We start from the raw sequence: 15,598 nt of genomic DNA on the forward strand, positions 1-15,598 counted from the left end.
TTGTGACTCAGACTCAGAGGGACAGCGAGGAAGGTGTGGAGACATGTTGGTGGTTATCGAACCCATAAAATAAAACTGGATAAGTTGAGACTTAATTCTTGCCAATTATAATACTATACTTTGGGGGAAGACGTGGTCCACACGGCAATACAACTTCAAAATAAAAATAAAAATGATGATGTTAGCAAAAACAAACATAATGGATTATTCCTATGCCAAATATATTCAATTTCTTGTAGGTAAAAATTTAAACCTAAAAACCTATAAAAGGGTAATACATGATTTTGACAAGAATTTTGGAGTGTCTGCATATTTTGGAGGGCAGCTGAGGAAAACAAAAGACTTAGAAACCATACAAGGTTGCATGAAATCAAAGAGAAAATAATACAGAGAGAAAGTGCTAGAAATACATGACTAAAATAAAATTTCACAATGTGGAATATTAAGTATTCCTGTGTTAAAAAAATGACTCAACAAAACAATCAGAAACTTGGCCAACAGTAACAAAACCTTGCTGGAAAGACAAACAGGAGAAAGAAAGGAAAAAGAAATAAAAACAGGGCTGGCAGTGTGGCTCCTGTGTAGAGTGCCTGCCTAGCAAGTGTGAGGCCCTGAGAACCACAACTTTTTTCAATTAAAAAATAAATAAAAATAAAGAAATTTAAATTAAAATGCAGAGAAGCAAATGTTTTTACTTATGAAATTGACAAAGGTCAAAAAGCTCGATATCCCCAGCTACACACACACACACACACACACACACACTGAACAAAATAAAAAATAAATTAAGAAACTCATCGATTTTGGACTGGGGACATAGTAGCTAAATGGTAGAAAGCTTAACCACCATTCAGAAGGTCTTGGGTTTAATCCCCAAGTGTGATAATTACTCCACCTAATTAACTTTTTATGTTGATTGGAAGTGTAAATTAATTGATAAACCTTTTTGGAGCAATTTGGTTTTGTAAAGAATGTTAAATGCATTCATCTTTTAAACAAATAGCTTCACTTAAGACTCTATTCTGTAGGTACACACATATGCAAATAAAATTATTTCCATTGCAGTTTAAACATTTTTGACAATGAAAATATTTAAAAACAACCCAATATAGCCAGCTTAGGGGACTGATTATGATATTATGTTACAGTGGTAAAACAGAAGACCAGCAGCCAGAGAAAGATTAGCTATACCGGTATGGATTCTTCAGGATGCATCTGGGAATATGTGGAATATCAAGCCAAGTTGCGGAAATTTAAAAATTGTATTTTAAGTATGGGGATATTCTCTCTCTCTCTCTCTCTCTCTCTCTCTCTCTCTCTCTCTCTCTCTCCCTCTCTCTCCCCTTCTTCCCTCCCTTCATTTCTTCTCAGGTGCTGGCTATTGAACCCAAGGCCTTGCATATGCTGGACAAGAGTACAACCCTAGTCCTGGACTTTTTTTTTTTAAGGATAAAGAACATGTTAAAGGAAGTTTATGAGAAAGAAAACCAGGGGTCAGGAATAAAGCATAAAGCATGACACTTTTCAGAGGACTTTTTTGGGAAGTTTCCTCTTTACTTTGGAGGCTGTTAAAAATACGAATTTCCAGGCCCTGTCTCTCCTGGGATTTTTAAATCAAAGATGTGTGCAGTTTGTGACTGACAGCTGAGCCCCAGAGAGAGGGAACAGTGGCTTTCTTCCACCTCCATGGTCCTGTCTGCCATTCAGCAAAGTTGTCATCAAGATTCTCCCCTGACTTGTGCTGTGGTCCCAGGGGCCTACCTGGAGAGCAGGCCCAAGTGTTGGGGTCACTGGGGATGCAGATCGCCACATTTACCAATTCTCTAACTTGCTGGTTGAAGGTGCTGTGGGGCTGGCGTGGGTTCAGAGTGGGAAAATGAGGCTGGTTTGAGGCTTGGTAACTCCACCCAGGCGCTACCCCACCCAGGAGTTTGGCATGGAGGTTCCAAGCGTTCCTGGCGTGGCGCCTTGGGCCTACCGTCCAACCCTTCTGCAATAGTCCCAACAACACCCAAGACTTTCCCTATCTTTCGGGGAAGGGAGAGGTAAGTATTTCACACCTGGGGTCTCCAAACACAGTGGGGACCCTTGCAGCCACTGGTCCTAGACCACACAGGGAGATGAATTCTGCAGCTACCTGAAATTCGAAGGTCCATGGAGGCGGCGTGGCTTCGGGTCTCTCAGGCAACCAGGGACCCCACCTGGCGGAGCGATCCTCTTCCCACCCCCCAGAAAAGATGTCCAGGTCTTGGTCACCAGGGGTGTGGCCTTCCCCACTCGCGAAGCTAACCACCCGCTCTTTGCTCCAAGCGGGATTGTGCGCCGCTTGCCGAGGCAGGACACGGCGGCGTTCCTGAGACCTTCCACTCGGCTGTCCTGTCCGGTGCGCATCTAAAGTTCGCGTCCTAAAGCAGATGACAGCCACATACACTACGTAACTCCCAAAAATGTTCTAGGTCTTCATTTCTCATTGGTGTTAAACATGAACAAAAAAAACAAAACAAAGCTCTTTGTCTTCCCAAAGTGTTTTATGGGCTTGGACAGCACGCCCTGTTTCTTATTCCCGCAACGGGGCTTCGTGTCCCCTGTTCTTGCTGCTTGTGGTTTCCTTAGCAATAGATTTATAGTCACATCAACGGCTATCTTAATGATACAACACGGCACAAACACGTAAGGGGAGGGGGTCTCAATGTGTCGGGCCTCTCCTTCATCCACCCAATTACCTTGACCTAAAGGTTTATTTAGTCCCCTCTCCCCCGCCTCCGTTGCTGGGGATCAAACTCAGGGCCTCCCTTAGGTTTAGCAAGTGCTAGTTAAAAAATCTCTTTATTGAGGTGTACAGTTCCATGGGTTTGCACATTGGACAAGCTTGTAGAAGGACCACAGTAATCAAGATAAGAAAACATTGACATTACCCCAAGGCTTTTTTCTGCCCCTCCCCAAATTAATCGTCACGCAGGCAGTCACAAATTAAAAAAATTCTGTTCTCAAAATGTTTTCTGCAAATTTTATTTTGCAAAATTAAGTAATATTATAGATTGCATTTTTTTTCTGAACGCAACTAAGTTCTGCCGACTCCTTTGCATTTTTGCCATTGTCAATTTTTTGTTAGTATCTTGGCGAAAGTCATTTTTCTCAGGCTTTGGGGGAGGTGTTTCTAAAACCGAATATACCCTGGATCGTTGGGTGTTAGGGCTTGCTAGGTCCAAGGGAGTCGCTTTCTAACTTCCGCTGTCGTTTCGCATTAATTTCGTGTTATTTTCCCTCTGGGGTCAACCCATGGCTTCACCATTCCGTCCCCTCTGCCCCGACACTGCCAACCGCTTGAGCCAAGAGCGCGCGGAGCGAGGAGACTCTGGAATCGGTCACAGCGGGAAAAGTAAGGTGACAGTCGAGTGAGAGATTCCGAATGCGAGGAAAAGGAAAACGTTTTTCAGCCTGCGGCGGGTGTGAAGCCCCGCGAGCCGCGGCGTGGGCGCTCGAGGTGGTAAGAGCCAAGCTGCGCGCGCGGTCGCCTGCCCTGCCCGGAGGTGGGGCTGGCGGGGCTCTGCCGCGCCGCGGGCTGGGGTCGGGCCCCTACCCCGCTTCCCCAGGGGTGAAGAATCCTTTCAGCCCCCCCGCGGCCTCCGGGCTCCAGCGTGAACAAGGGCCGGCCGCGGCCCCCGGAGCTCCCCCTTCTGGGTGCTGTGGTCCGGTCTGTGTTGGATTCAGGCTGGAAATGGTGGGTCAAGGGTGATCCATCCTTCCCGGGGTCGCCGCTCTTCCTTCTTCCGCATCTTCCTTCTTTCCAGGTTGAAGCTTCCAACCTGTTCCGCGGAAACGATTCCACCGCCGAGCGAGCGGAGCAATATGTGAATTGCCTACAAATTGTTCACAGCAAACACCCCGCTTGAGTCCTTCGATTCGGTTCAATCCGTGTCCACTGAGAGCCTCCCGGCCACGGCGCGGGGGACCCGGAGGCCCACAAGCTCCAGGGTCCCAGAGCGAATCAAGGATCAGGCGACGCTGAGAGCGGTCTGCGCTCTGGGCCGAATTGGGGAAATGCGGGGATTCCATTAGGACAGGAGCGCAGTGCGATGGGTTGTGGTGACATTTCCGTGCTTTCAGGGTACGTGCTTTCAGACCTTGCAGCCGCGCAAGCCCTTAGAAGGAGCACATCGAACGCGTACATTTTGGACGCAACGATAAATTCAGCAACAGCAACCCGCTTTGAATGTGCATGTCAGTGTGCTTTAAATAAACCAACAGGACACGGGCACAGAGCACGTACTCTAAGGGCACAGTCGCTGTTTTTGCTCTCCGTGTTTTACGTGCACACGGAGAAAACAATGTCCAAGGTGAAGTGGCCCTTGCTGGCCTCTGGCTCCCGCAGGTCTCTACACTGCGTGGACACACACACATCGTGCGCGGCGCGGTGGGAATCGGTCTTTCTCTCTGCGCCCTGTTTGGGCGTCGCCTATGCAGACCCTCCGTTGTGTGGCCGGGTATCTTTAGGTGGGAACATCTTTTGTCTCTCGGCAAGAGGCTTCCCTCCGGGAAAGATAAAGTAATCGATAGTGTCTTTTAAATAGCTCCGCGTTTCCTGTCGGGCGAGGAGTATCAGCGCGCTCACCAAATCTGCTCTGGTATGTCACCTTATCTCCCATCCCCGCTGTTGTCCCCAAACGCCGCCTGTCAAGGGAGACGCCACCCGAATTAGGACCCAGACGGGGGCCCTTCCGCTCGGGGTCACGCGCTGCGCCCTTGGCTCGGGCTCCGTTGCCCCTTTGGGGTCCTGGAAGATGGGGACAGAGGCGGGGGTGGAGGACGATGAGGGTTCAGGGAGCCCTGTCGCGGGGAGGATGTCTTGTCATCGTCTAACCATTAAAAAAGAAAAGCTGGGGTATAGGCTGGAGTGGAGCGGAGCGTTGAGGCTATGCGGACAATCCGAGGTTTAACCTGGGATGAGGGCCGCTTCAACTTTAGAAAGCGCTTGCTGGCCGCATGGTTTCCTTCCGCACACCTTAAGATGAGGTTCCGCTACTTTCCAAGCTACTTGTGTTGGGAAGAGAGCTCTGAGGATGGGTGGACCTCAGAATCCATATGCCTTCCCAGCTGCTGCTCCAGTTCCCCAGCTGGACCTGACTGGCTGAGGGCACGGCCCGGGAACGGTAGTGCAAGTCCAGGCTGATCCTTCAGTCTTAGCAAAGGCCCTGTGGCCAGCCTTGGCTGGTCCTGTGGTAAATCCTAGAAGAAAATCTGCAGGCCAGACCTTCTGTAGGCCAGGCCCAGAGCTCACCAGGACCATTTCTTAGGTCCTGTGCCTCCTCCTGTTTCTTTTTCTAGATTCAAGGTTGGCTGTATCTAGCTCTTACAAAAGGAAAGAAAGAAAGGAAGGAAGGAAGAAGGGAAAGGAGGAAAGAAGGAAGGAAGGATGGAAAAAAGGAACACTAACAAAATCACAATGATTAAAAACTCTCAGGCCCCTCTTCTCTCCCACACCATAACCATTCCACGTGTATAATATCGGGATTCAACCCCCCACACTTGTCTCTAGCCTCACAATCGCCCCCAGGACTGAGAAGCTGGGCGGGGGTGGGGGGTGGGTGGGAATTACTTCTTGGCTTCAGTACAGACTTGCTCCCTTGGAATTGGCCAGGATCATTCTGGATTACTCCAACTGCTGAGAGACGACCACCCACCAAAACACAGTCCGGGGAAATCCAGGCTCTGGGAAAATCTGGCTTTTCATTTATCGGGGTTTATTTATCTAAAATAGAAATTTCTGTAAGGAAATAAAGTAGGGGTGAACATTACCTCCCTCCCTTCTAGTGAGGAAGAGGCATTTCAGATCCTCTTATTCATTAGGCATTCCTATTCCCATGGGCCTTTCTACATTATCTCTGCCCTAATTTAAACATAAAAAAAAAGAAAAGAAAAGAAAAAGAATTTGATTCTTAGCAATAGCCACAGGTTGGTGGCAGAGGAGGGAGACAGGTCAGCTGTTCGCTGGCATGGTGGGTCATAGCCCTCTGCTATGTTGAAACCGGCAAGCCTCCCTTCCCTTCCTAAACCAGTGGTTGAATGCCTGCATCTCCTGCCCTTCAGCTATTCTGGTGACTTGGTCATTCAGTCTGGTGCAGATCAGAATATGGACTCTCCCCCAACTCCTCCAGGCAGAATCCTTATTGGGAGGAGCCTGAGGTTCCTAGGGGAGAGGTGGAGAGCCCAGGGGGTCATGATGTAGACCTCCCATTGCTCTCTCCCTTTTCTTGCGGGGTGGTGTAAGGTGTCTTCAGCAGAAGTAGAGAGAAGGAGTGTGGGGCCAGGCCATTCTGGGAACAACTCTAAGGAGTGATCTGAGGAGGTGATACTTCCCATAGGAAAGTGAGCTCTTCTTGTTTCTATATCTGACCCTGGGATTCCAGGGTCCCCAGCTCACTCTGAGTCCAGCTCTCTCTCTGAAAGTTACCAGGTGACTTTGTAACCTTCCTAGTTTTCAGGAACTTTTAATTCCAGCACAACACACAAGTACACAAAATAAAAGCAGACAGCCCTATGAATTTTCCCAAAGTGAGCTCAGCAGGGTAACTAGCATGTAGTTGCAGAAACAGCACTTTCTTGAAGCCCCTCAAGCAATGTTTTCCCTCAGGACAGTCACTGTTCTGACTTTTTGTAGGGAGTGCGGACAGTGTCTTGCTATATAGCTCAGTAGCTCAAGCTGGCCTCCAATTCAGGATCCCCCTGCCTTAGCCTCCTCAGTGCTGGAATTACAGACACCGTGTGTGCCTACAGACACCGTGTGTGCCTCCATGCTTGGCACTAGTGTGACTTCTAACATAGACTAGTGTTGCCTGTTTTTGAACTTCATGATCCTGTGTCTGACAATTTTACCACACATGTCGGTGAGATTCTTGTACATGCTTTGTAGCTATACTCTGCTCCTTGTCACTGTGTTGTAACATCTCAGCATGCCAATACACAGCTTGAACATCTCTAACCATCTGAAATCCAAAATGACCCCAAATCTGTAACTTTTCAAGCATCAACAAGATGCCACAAGTGGAAAATCCCACACTTGATGTCAGGTGTAATCAAAATGCAAGGGCACTAAAAATATTGTACAAGACTACTTTCAGGTTACGTGTAGTTGAAACAAGTGGATTTTGTGTTTAGACTTGGGTTCCGTTCCTGAGATATCCCAGCATATATGATATAAATTACATCTGCAAATACTCGGGAATCGGAAAAAAGCTGAAATCCCAAACACTTGTGGTTAGAAAGCAGCTACATGAGGTGTGCTTGACCTGTATTGTTCACTCATTCCGTTGATAGACGTTTGGGTAGTTTTCAGGTTTGTTTTGTTTTGTTTTGATTTGGGGCTGGTGATTGAACCCAGGACCTCAGGCTTGCTAAGTTCCCAGCTTTTGACTGTCAAGGGTGTGAGCGCTGGCATGAACACTCTGGTTCTTGTCTTTTGGTGAACGTTGTGACATGTTTCTCTTGGTGATACATGTAGGAGTGGAATTGCTGGCCACAGAACATCCATGGATTCAGCTTTGGTAGCTTCTAGTCCACAGTGTTCCAAACTGGCTGACAAATATTCACTCACTCTGGCAGTGTGAGAAAATCAGTTTCTTCACAATGTCACCAACACTTGGTGTTAGGAATTTTTTAATTCAAGCCACTCTGGTGGGGGTGGGGCCTCTCATTGTGGTTTTATTTCACCTTTCTCTAAGGATGAATGAATTGAACACCCTTTCAAATTGGCTTTTTGAATGCCCTTTTTTTGTGAAATGTCCATTTCAATCTTTTGCCTTTTTCTTCTTTATTACTGAAGACTGTGGTTTTTTATTTTATTCTTTTAAGTTTTATTTATTTATTTTTTTGCAGGGCTGGGGTTTGAACTCAGGGCCTACACCTTGAGCCACTCCACCAGCCCTATTTTTGTGAAGGGTTTTTTTTTTTTTTTGAGATAGGGTCTCACAATTTGCGTGGGCTGGCTTCAAATTGCGATCCTCCTGATCTCTGCCTCCTGAGTAGCTAGGATTATAGGCATGAGCCACTGGCGCCCAGCTGTATTTTTCTATTTTTAAAGGGACTGCCTGTTTGTGTCTTTTATCTATTAGAGATCTTCATTTTTTTTATTTCTCTGATTTCTTCTCTATTTGCTAGTAATCCTTTATTAGTTTATGTTGCAACTATTTTTACCACTTTTCCTATTTTAGGCACTTGATGATGACATGTAAAGGATGCTAGCTCATACACTAGTGGGCTTTGATTCCTACTTAGGACTGGCCCTGGACCAATGGCAGAGCATATACTGCAGGCATCAGGGCTGTAGCCATCCCAACAGGGGGATTTCTTGGGAGAAAGGCCATTCCCACTCCCACCCAGAGCATAAGGAGACCATAAATAGCTGACATTGGAGACCGGCCTAACCTGGGATGTGGATGTGGGTGTGGGCGTGGTGGGTGGGTGGGAGAGCATGCTGCCTTCCTTGAAATTTCCATCCCAGTCTCCAGGGATGGCAAAAATGGATTATAGGGGAGAGTGTGGATGGCTGCTCTCAGGGCAGAAGCAAATTCAAGGCAGATAAAGCAGAGGAGAGGGAAGAAGGGTCCTGAAGTTAGTTTGGGGTAATGGGGAGCATCCAGAAGAAAGGCAAACCTTAGAAATTGCAGGCAGTCAGTCTGCTGGGCAGACTTGGCTCTGGTTGAGCTTAGGCTCTGAATTAGAGCTGCATCCTACATCAGAGGATTGTTTATCCTCCCCAGATGTTCTCATCTGTAAAATGGAATCACTTGTACTTCCTGAAAAGCTTATTTGTGAGAATTAAACATGGTAAAGTAAAATGTGACTCAGATTCCCATTGAGGAGTGTCCCTGTCCTTCAAATCTGGTGACTTGCTACTGCTTCTACCAATAGGGTCCTATAGAAGTAGCACCATGTGACTTCCATGATGAGATCACAAAAAGCTACTTAGCTTCCTTCTGTTTTGCTGGAACACTTGCTCTTGGAGCTCTGAGCTACCAAGTTAGAAGATGACTCTGATGCCGGAGGCTGTCTTGCAGTGAGAAAGCTCCAAGCCACCTGAAGAAGTCACATGCAGGGACCCTGGCCAATAGTTCCAGCTGAGCCAGGCTTCTGGTTACTCCAGCTCAGGTGCCAGATGAGCGTGAAGAAGGCTCCAGGGGATTTTAGCACCAGTTGTCATTGCTGAAGTCCCAGAGTTACAGGGCAGACACAAGCCAACTGTCCTGAGTCCTGTCCAGTGCTCTCAACCACAGAATCAGGGAGCAGAGGAAAATAATTGTCTTCATGCCATGAAGTCAGGAGGTGGTTTATTACACGACAGTCAGTAAACCAAACACAGTTCAAGCAAAATGGCTTCACATACTATTTGTTTGGTAGCAGGCGCTCAGTAAACTTGGCTTTTAGAAACAACATTGGTAGCAGGGTCGTCCCAGGGTATAGACAAAAGGCTGGAAATGTGAGAAAAGCAGAGCTGTTTGTAGGAAAGTCAATTCCAGATGATCACAGGCTTTCCGCCTGAACTGTGTCCTTGTTTTGTCTTCTGTGCCCTCTACTTCCAGAGTTCAAAACTACAAAGAGCCACACCCTTCTCTTTCTGAAAACTTCTAGACTGTGGTTGGCAAGGATTTCAGGCTGGAGTGGACTGAGGTCTGCAGAAGCTGAGGTGAAGTTAGAAACCGTTTTGTCACTGCAGCTATGAAACCAGAATGACACAGAAACAATTATAGTAGTAATGAGAACGGCCTCTGTGGGCTGCTTTTCACTTCATCAACCAGTGCCTTCCAAGTCCTGGCTGGTCCTCAGGCATTGGAGGACAGAAAATACTAGTGTTGCATGTTTTTTGGCAGGGGACAGGTGTTCAGCAGATGCCTGCTGATTGAGCCATAGACACTCATGAGGCAGAGACTATGGCAAGTGCTTGTGTACGTGCACAGCAAAGAATGGGTTTTAGTTTTTAAGAGAAGAGGTCTCCCTAAGTTGCCAGGTTGGCCCTGAACTCTGACTTAAGTGATCCCCTCGCCTCAATCTCTGGAGTAGGTGAGACTGGAAGGAATTTTCTTCCTCTTTTTGGGGGGGTCTTGTTCAAGTTCTCTTGTTTGTTGCTCCTCTCCAGTGCTTGCATCTGGGTCCAGACCTGCAGAAGGGAAAGCTTTGGATTTGGCAAGCATAAAATCTCAGAAGCAGCAAAGCTGTTCTCTTGCTTTTTCTAGAGCTGATGTCCCCACTGGCTGGCAGCTGTCAGGTTAGTGGAGGGAGGACTGAGCCCAGCATCTTTTCTGATTTCCCTGGTGATCATCTTCCATCTTTCATCAGAGCCAGGAGGCTTCTGGTCCTCTGAAGAGCAGCAGGCACAGCAGCACCAACACATTTCCCACAACTTCAGAAGCTGCAGCGCCTTGCCCCTTCCAGCCTCCTATCTATCTCCTGCACTTCACCTGGACCTTCCCCTGCCCGCCCAGGCTCCCCTGGCAGAGACGTCTGCCCTGCTCACTTTCTCTGCTGCTGGTTGTTTTCCTAGAGAACTGGAAGAGAGAGAGAGAGTGAAAGAGAGAGAGATTGAGAGAGAAATTGAGAGATGGAAAGAAAGGAGGACAGAGGAGAGACTGAGAAAGAGACATATATATGTGTGTGTGTGTGTGTAGAAAGAGAGAGTAAAGAAGAAGAAGGAGGAGGAGAAGGAGGAGGAGGAGGGGAAAGGGAGTGGAGAGGGAGGTGGAGAGGGAGGGGACACTTCACAGAGGCAAAGTTTCCAAGTCTAGGGAATGTGCCCAGCCTGCTCTGCCCTGTGGGAGTGTGGGATGAAAACGCCTCCTCTCTTTCTTTCTCATCCACACGGAGACTGACAGCGGCCAGGTGTCAGGGAAAGGAAACGGACGTCAGATTCTGAGAGGACATTTGGCTTTAATGAAAACATTCATCTGCCTGTTTAACTGGGGGGAGCATGCCTTTCTTTTAATCAGTGAAGTGTGTCTGTGTGTCTTTCAGGGGGACAGTTCCTGTGAAGCAAGGGCGAGGGTGCCTGGAGGACTGGTGGGGGGCCTGCCTCACACAAGTTTGTGGACTTTTCTCCCCTTCCTTCAGTCATAAAAACAAGTGCAGTGTACAAAGTTTTTGACAGAAAAGTAACTTTTGAGACCTGTTGCACAGCAGCGTGAATATAGTTTTATTACTACATGCACCATATATATTATTACTATAATGTATTATAAATAATCTATCACATATTCGGTTATATAATTAAAATGTATCATAATGCATCAATATTTTTAATAATAATATATTATGTATTTTAAAGCACTGTTTTTCTTCAGTACTGGGGTTTGAACTCAGGGCCTCGTGCTTGCTAGGCAGGTGTTTTACCATTTGAGCCATGCCTCCAGCTGTATTATATGTTGAGAAAAGCTAAGTAAATATCTAACGTCTCACCACAATAGAGTACATGTAGGTAAGCGAGGTGATGGAGATATTCATCAGGTTGATTTAATCATTACACCTGTGTACACATCTTAGCACATCACTTTGAACCCCCGTGTACACAATTATGATTTATCAACTTAAAAATAATATTAATAGAAACAAGAATACCACCTTCTTGATGGTTTGGAACGTGACCTGTGATCACCTGTATAAACTGCCTAGCTCCAGGTAAAGGTGGGTTTCTCCCCCGAACCCTCTCTCTTTTAATCCTCCCAGTCTCTGTCTTTCTAAAATGGGGATAGTTTTTTGTATTTATTTTATTTTTAACATTTTTAATTATCATATTATTGTTATACTGGGGGGTACACTGTGACATTTACCAAGGTTTTTGCAATATATCATAGTTGCGTTCACCACCTCCATGATTCCCCTTTGTCTCCCTTCCCCATTCCTGAAATAGTTTCAACGGGTCTCATTTTTCATACGTGAGAATGAAAATTATATTTTTCTTATGTGAAGACATAATATTTCCAACATATTCACCTCCTACAGCCTTTCCTTATATCTTCCGCCTCCCACTGGTACCAACTCCTAGACAGGACCTGTTTTACCTTCCTGTTCTCTGTTCTTAAAAAGGACATTCTTGTTTGTTTAAGATATCTGTACAGGGTTTTCCTTGTGACATGTCCATGTATACATGTGTTACAACCCAAATTAGCTCATCCCCTCTGTAAAATGGAGGTACTTAACACCTGCCAATGTCTCTGGGCTGTTGAGATTTAGGAGGAATCAGTGCATATGAAATATGTTATATATATATATAAATAATACCTTTTCACTATTGAGAACATGCCTTTGAATATATTGCCCCCCCTTTATTTTTTATTTATTTGTTTTGTGGTGGTGCTGTGGATTGAACCCAGGGCCTTGCACATGCTGGGAAAGCTTCTACCACTGAGCTATCCCACCAGTCCTCCGTACTCTTTTAAAAAATGATGAATTGGACCTTTCATTTGAAGAAGAAGGAAGTCAGGTAGTACATACTGCCTGTAATCCCAACACTCAGGAGGCTGAAGCAGGAGGCCGGTCTGGACTTTAAGAAAGAAAGGAGGGGCGGGGCACCCATGGTTAAAACCTGTAATCCTAGCTACTCAGAAGGCAGAGATCAGAAGGATGGCGGTTGAAAGCCAGGCTGGGCAAATAGTTCAGCGAGACCCTATCTTGAAAAAAACCCTTCACAAAAAAAGGCTGGTGGATTGGCTCAAGGTGTGGGCCCTGAGTTCAAGCCTCAGTACTGCAAAAAAAAAAAAAAAAAAAAAAAAAGGAAGGAAGGAAGGGAAGAAGGAAGGAAGAAAGAAGAAGAAAATTGTGACCAAGAAAAGAAAAAAACATGTGATACAGGATCTCACCTTAAGGCAGGACCTTCTACTGAGACATCCAATGTCATCTCTGAAAATAGAAAGAAGTGCTTTTCACATTTCCAACAGTACTAGGGCTGAGGGAGGGCTCTGCCACCAGCCTGGCCTTTCTCTGATTTGAAGGCTAGAAACAAGCTAAAGCTGCAGCAGAAAGTGTTTACCAAGGGATGATCTCAAGTTCAACCTGGAGCTTATGCATGGGAGGCAAGGCTTTACCAGCCCTCAGAGAAATTTAGAAGAGGAAGCAGTCTTCCTCTAGGCCAAGCAGAGGGAGCCTGGAGTGTTTGTACTTCCTGTCTTCTACCAGTTTTTGTCAGCGGGATTGGAGCTAGAGTCAGGCTCTAGCCAAGCATCCTCCATATTGGAGTTGACCACAAGAGAATGACAGCCTTTAGAAGAGAGTGACAGCCTTTTGTGTCTCAGTTGGGCTTAAGGAGCACCTGGTACGGGTGCCAGTGGCTCAGGCCTATAATCCTTACTGAGATCTGAAGGATCGCAGTTGGAGGCCAGCTTGGGCACATAATTTGAGAGACTCCCAAAATGGACTGGAGGTGTGGCTCAAGTGGTAGTGCACCTGTTTTGCAAGTACGAATCCTAGAGTTCAAACCCCAGTCCCACTTGAAAAAAAAAAATCACCTGGATTTCTTGTTCAGTATAGATGCTTGTCACCCCCACTTAAGAAATTCTCACTTAGTGGGAGCCAGGACCCTGCATTTTAAAATAAATCCTCCAGTCTATGTCCACAGCATGGTTTTCTGATCTGCACATTGATGAAGCTTCGTCTGTTTCAGAGCACTGTCCTTTTGATTCCGTGAGGTGACAGACTCCTCGTGAATGCAACCAGGGCTTGTCATTTCTAGATGGGGAAACCAAGCAAGGAACCCAGGAAGCTAGCTGGAGTCTGCCCATGGCCAGGTCAGAGGGACAGCAGCTTGGACCAGTGAGGCTCAGACTTAAAAAGACAAAAAAGACAATTCAGGGTTTGGGATGCAGCTCAGTTGTGGAGAGGCCATGGGTTCCATCCCAGCACCCCCCCCAAACATTCTCTCTCTCTCTCTCTCTCTAAGTAAAAAGATAAATAAAAAGAGAGAAATAAAGGAGAGAGAGAAAGAAAAGGCAAACACACCACTGTTTTTTTTTTTTTAGGTGGTACTGGGGTTTGAACTCAAGGCCTCACACTTGCTAGGCAGGCACTTTACCATTTGAACCATTCTGCCAGCCTTTTTTTGAGTTGGGTGTTTTTGGGATAGGATGTCACTTTTTGCCCAGGAGTCAACCTCCTGATCTCTGCCTCCGGAGTAGCTAAGATCACAGGTATGAGCCACCGGCGCCCAGCTGATTGTTCGTCATTTTTACACATTTAAGATTTTGTTGTTTTATGAAATTCCATAAGTAATGAGCGTATTTTTATCATAAACATTTCAAATTCTGTACACATCACTGTATTTCCTGGACTCCACTCTCCTCCCCAGAGACATGGGTCCTTTTAACCCTGTGCTGTTTGCAACAAGGGTGTCACAGGCCATAGGTGGCTACTGAGCCCTTGCTGTATGATTTGTATGAACTGTAAGGAAAATTTTGTGGATATAACATAGAAAAATAACTCAATAATTTTTAAATATTGATTTACATGTTATTTTGTCTTCTGGTGCTGAGGATTGAACCCAGGGTCCCCTGCACATTCAGTGAGGGGTGAGCAGTGACCCCAGTTTAATGTCCATAGTATTTCAGAAGTGTGGGATTCCATAACATAAAATCTCCTTTGCCAACATGTGGATACTAGAAAAATTACATTCTATTTCTGCTAAACAGTGCTATTCTAGACCTTTCCCTCTCTATGTGCATATATAGTCTCTCATACTTCTATGCACACAAAGAAAAGATGGCTGGGATCATTCGTTTTGTGTGGATGTACGGTTTGCTTTTTTCTCTTACCAATCTGTCTTGGGGTTCACCCCAAGTCAGTGTTTATATCTATAGAATTCCTTTTTCTTCTCCTCCTTCTTTTCCCCCTCCCTCCCTTTCTTTGATAGGTATTTGTTGAGGCTGGTCTTGATCTCATGGCTCTAGTGATTCTTCCCACTTTGGCCTGTTGAGTATGGAGACTGTAGGCCTATCACTCCACATCTGACTTTACTCTTTTCTTTTAAATGAGTGCATACTGTTCCATACTGACTAGGCATCATTTCCTAAACTGCTTCCTCTCAATGGACATTTGTCTTATTTTCATGTTTCCTTGTCATAGTCCAATTAACAGTTTGTTAATTTTAAAAAAATCTCACATTGTTCATCTTGCAAGGTCACTGGGATTTTCCAAATCCTTCCTGAAAAGTGTAGGGTGACTGTTGTTTATTGTTCATATGGAAACATTTGGAAGCTAAGGGTGGTGCTGTCAGTAACAGAAGATGGTACAGATTAGGACACATGGCCACCAGAGCCCCAGAAAGAGCCCCAGTGTCCATCTTACTAGTGGGTGATGCATGAGATTGAGGGTTGGAAGGCGCTATACACCTTGTCTCAAACAAATGCTGGACTCCAGGCTCCGGGTCCACCTCTGCGTCTGTCTGTCATTTGGGCATTGGAAAGTCTTCAGAGGCTGGGAGAGGGGGTGGGATGGGAAATGAACCCAAATTTCAAAAAAGAGTTGCTCAGGGAATGGGGAGGCCCCCTCACTGGAGGCCCTACCTTCCAGAAGCTCTTGGTGGGGCAGATGGTGGACAAGACCCTCAGCCTTACAGAGGGTGATT

The 15,598-nt window shown here is 46.1% G+C and overlaps 1 long non-coding RNA gene across 3 annotated transcripts in view; it reads left to right on the forward strand.

The window, feature by feature from the left end:
- The first annotated feature begins 3,658 nt into the window (after nt 1-3,658).
- LOC141418164 (uncharacterized) overlaps nt 3,659-15,598 on the forward strand; it is a 45,102-nt gene continuing 33,162 nt past the window's right edge. For 2 of the 3 annotated variants that reach the window (XR_012442877.1, XR_012442878.1), the window contains exon 1: nt 3,659-4,625. This is a non-coding gene — a long non-coding RNA (uncharacterized lncRNA). The remainder of the gene's footprint in view (nt 4,626-15,598) is intronic. The other variant, XR_012442879.1, reaches the window with a different exon arrangement.

This window comes from Castor canadensis, chromosome 16 (genome assembly GCF_047511655.1).
Source record: "Castor canadensis chromosome 16, mCasCan1.hap1v2, whole genome shotgun sequence".
NCBI lineage: Eukaryota > Metazoa > Chordata > Mammalia > Rodentia > Castoridae > Castor > Castor canadensis.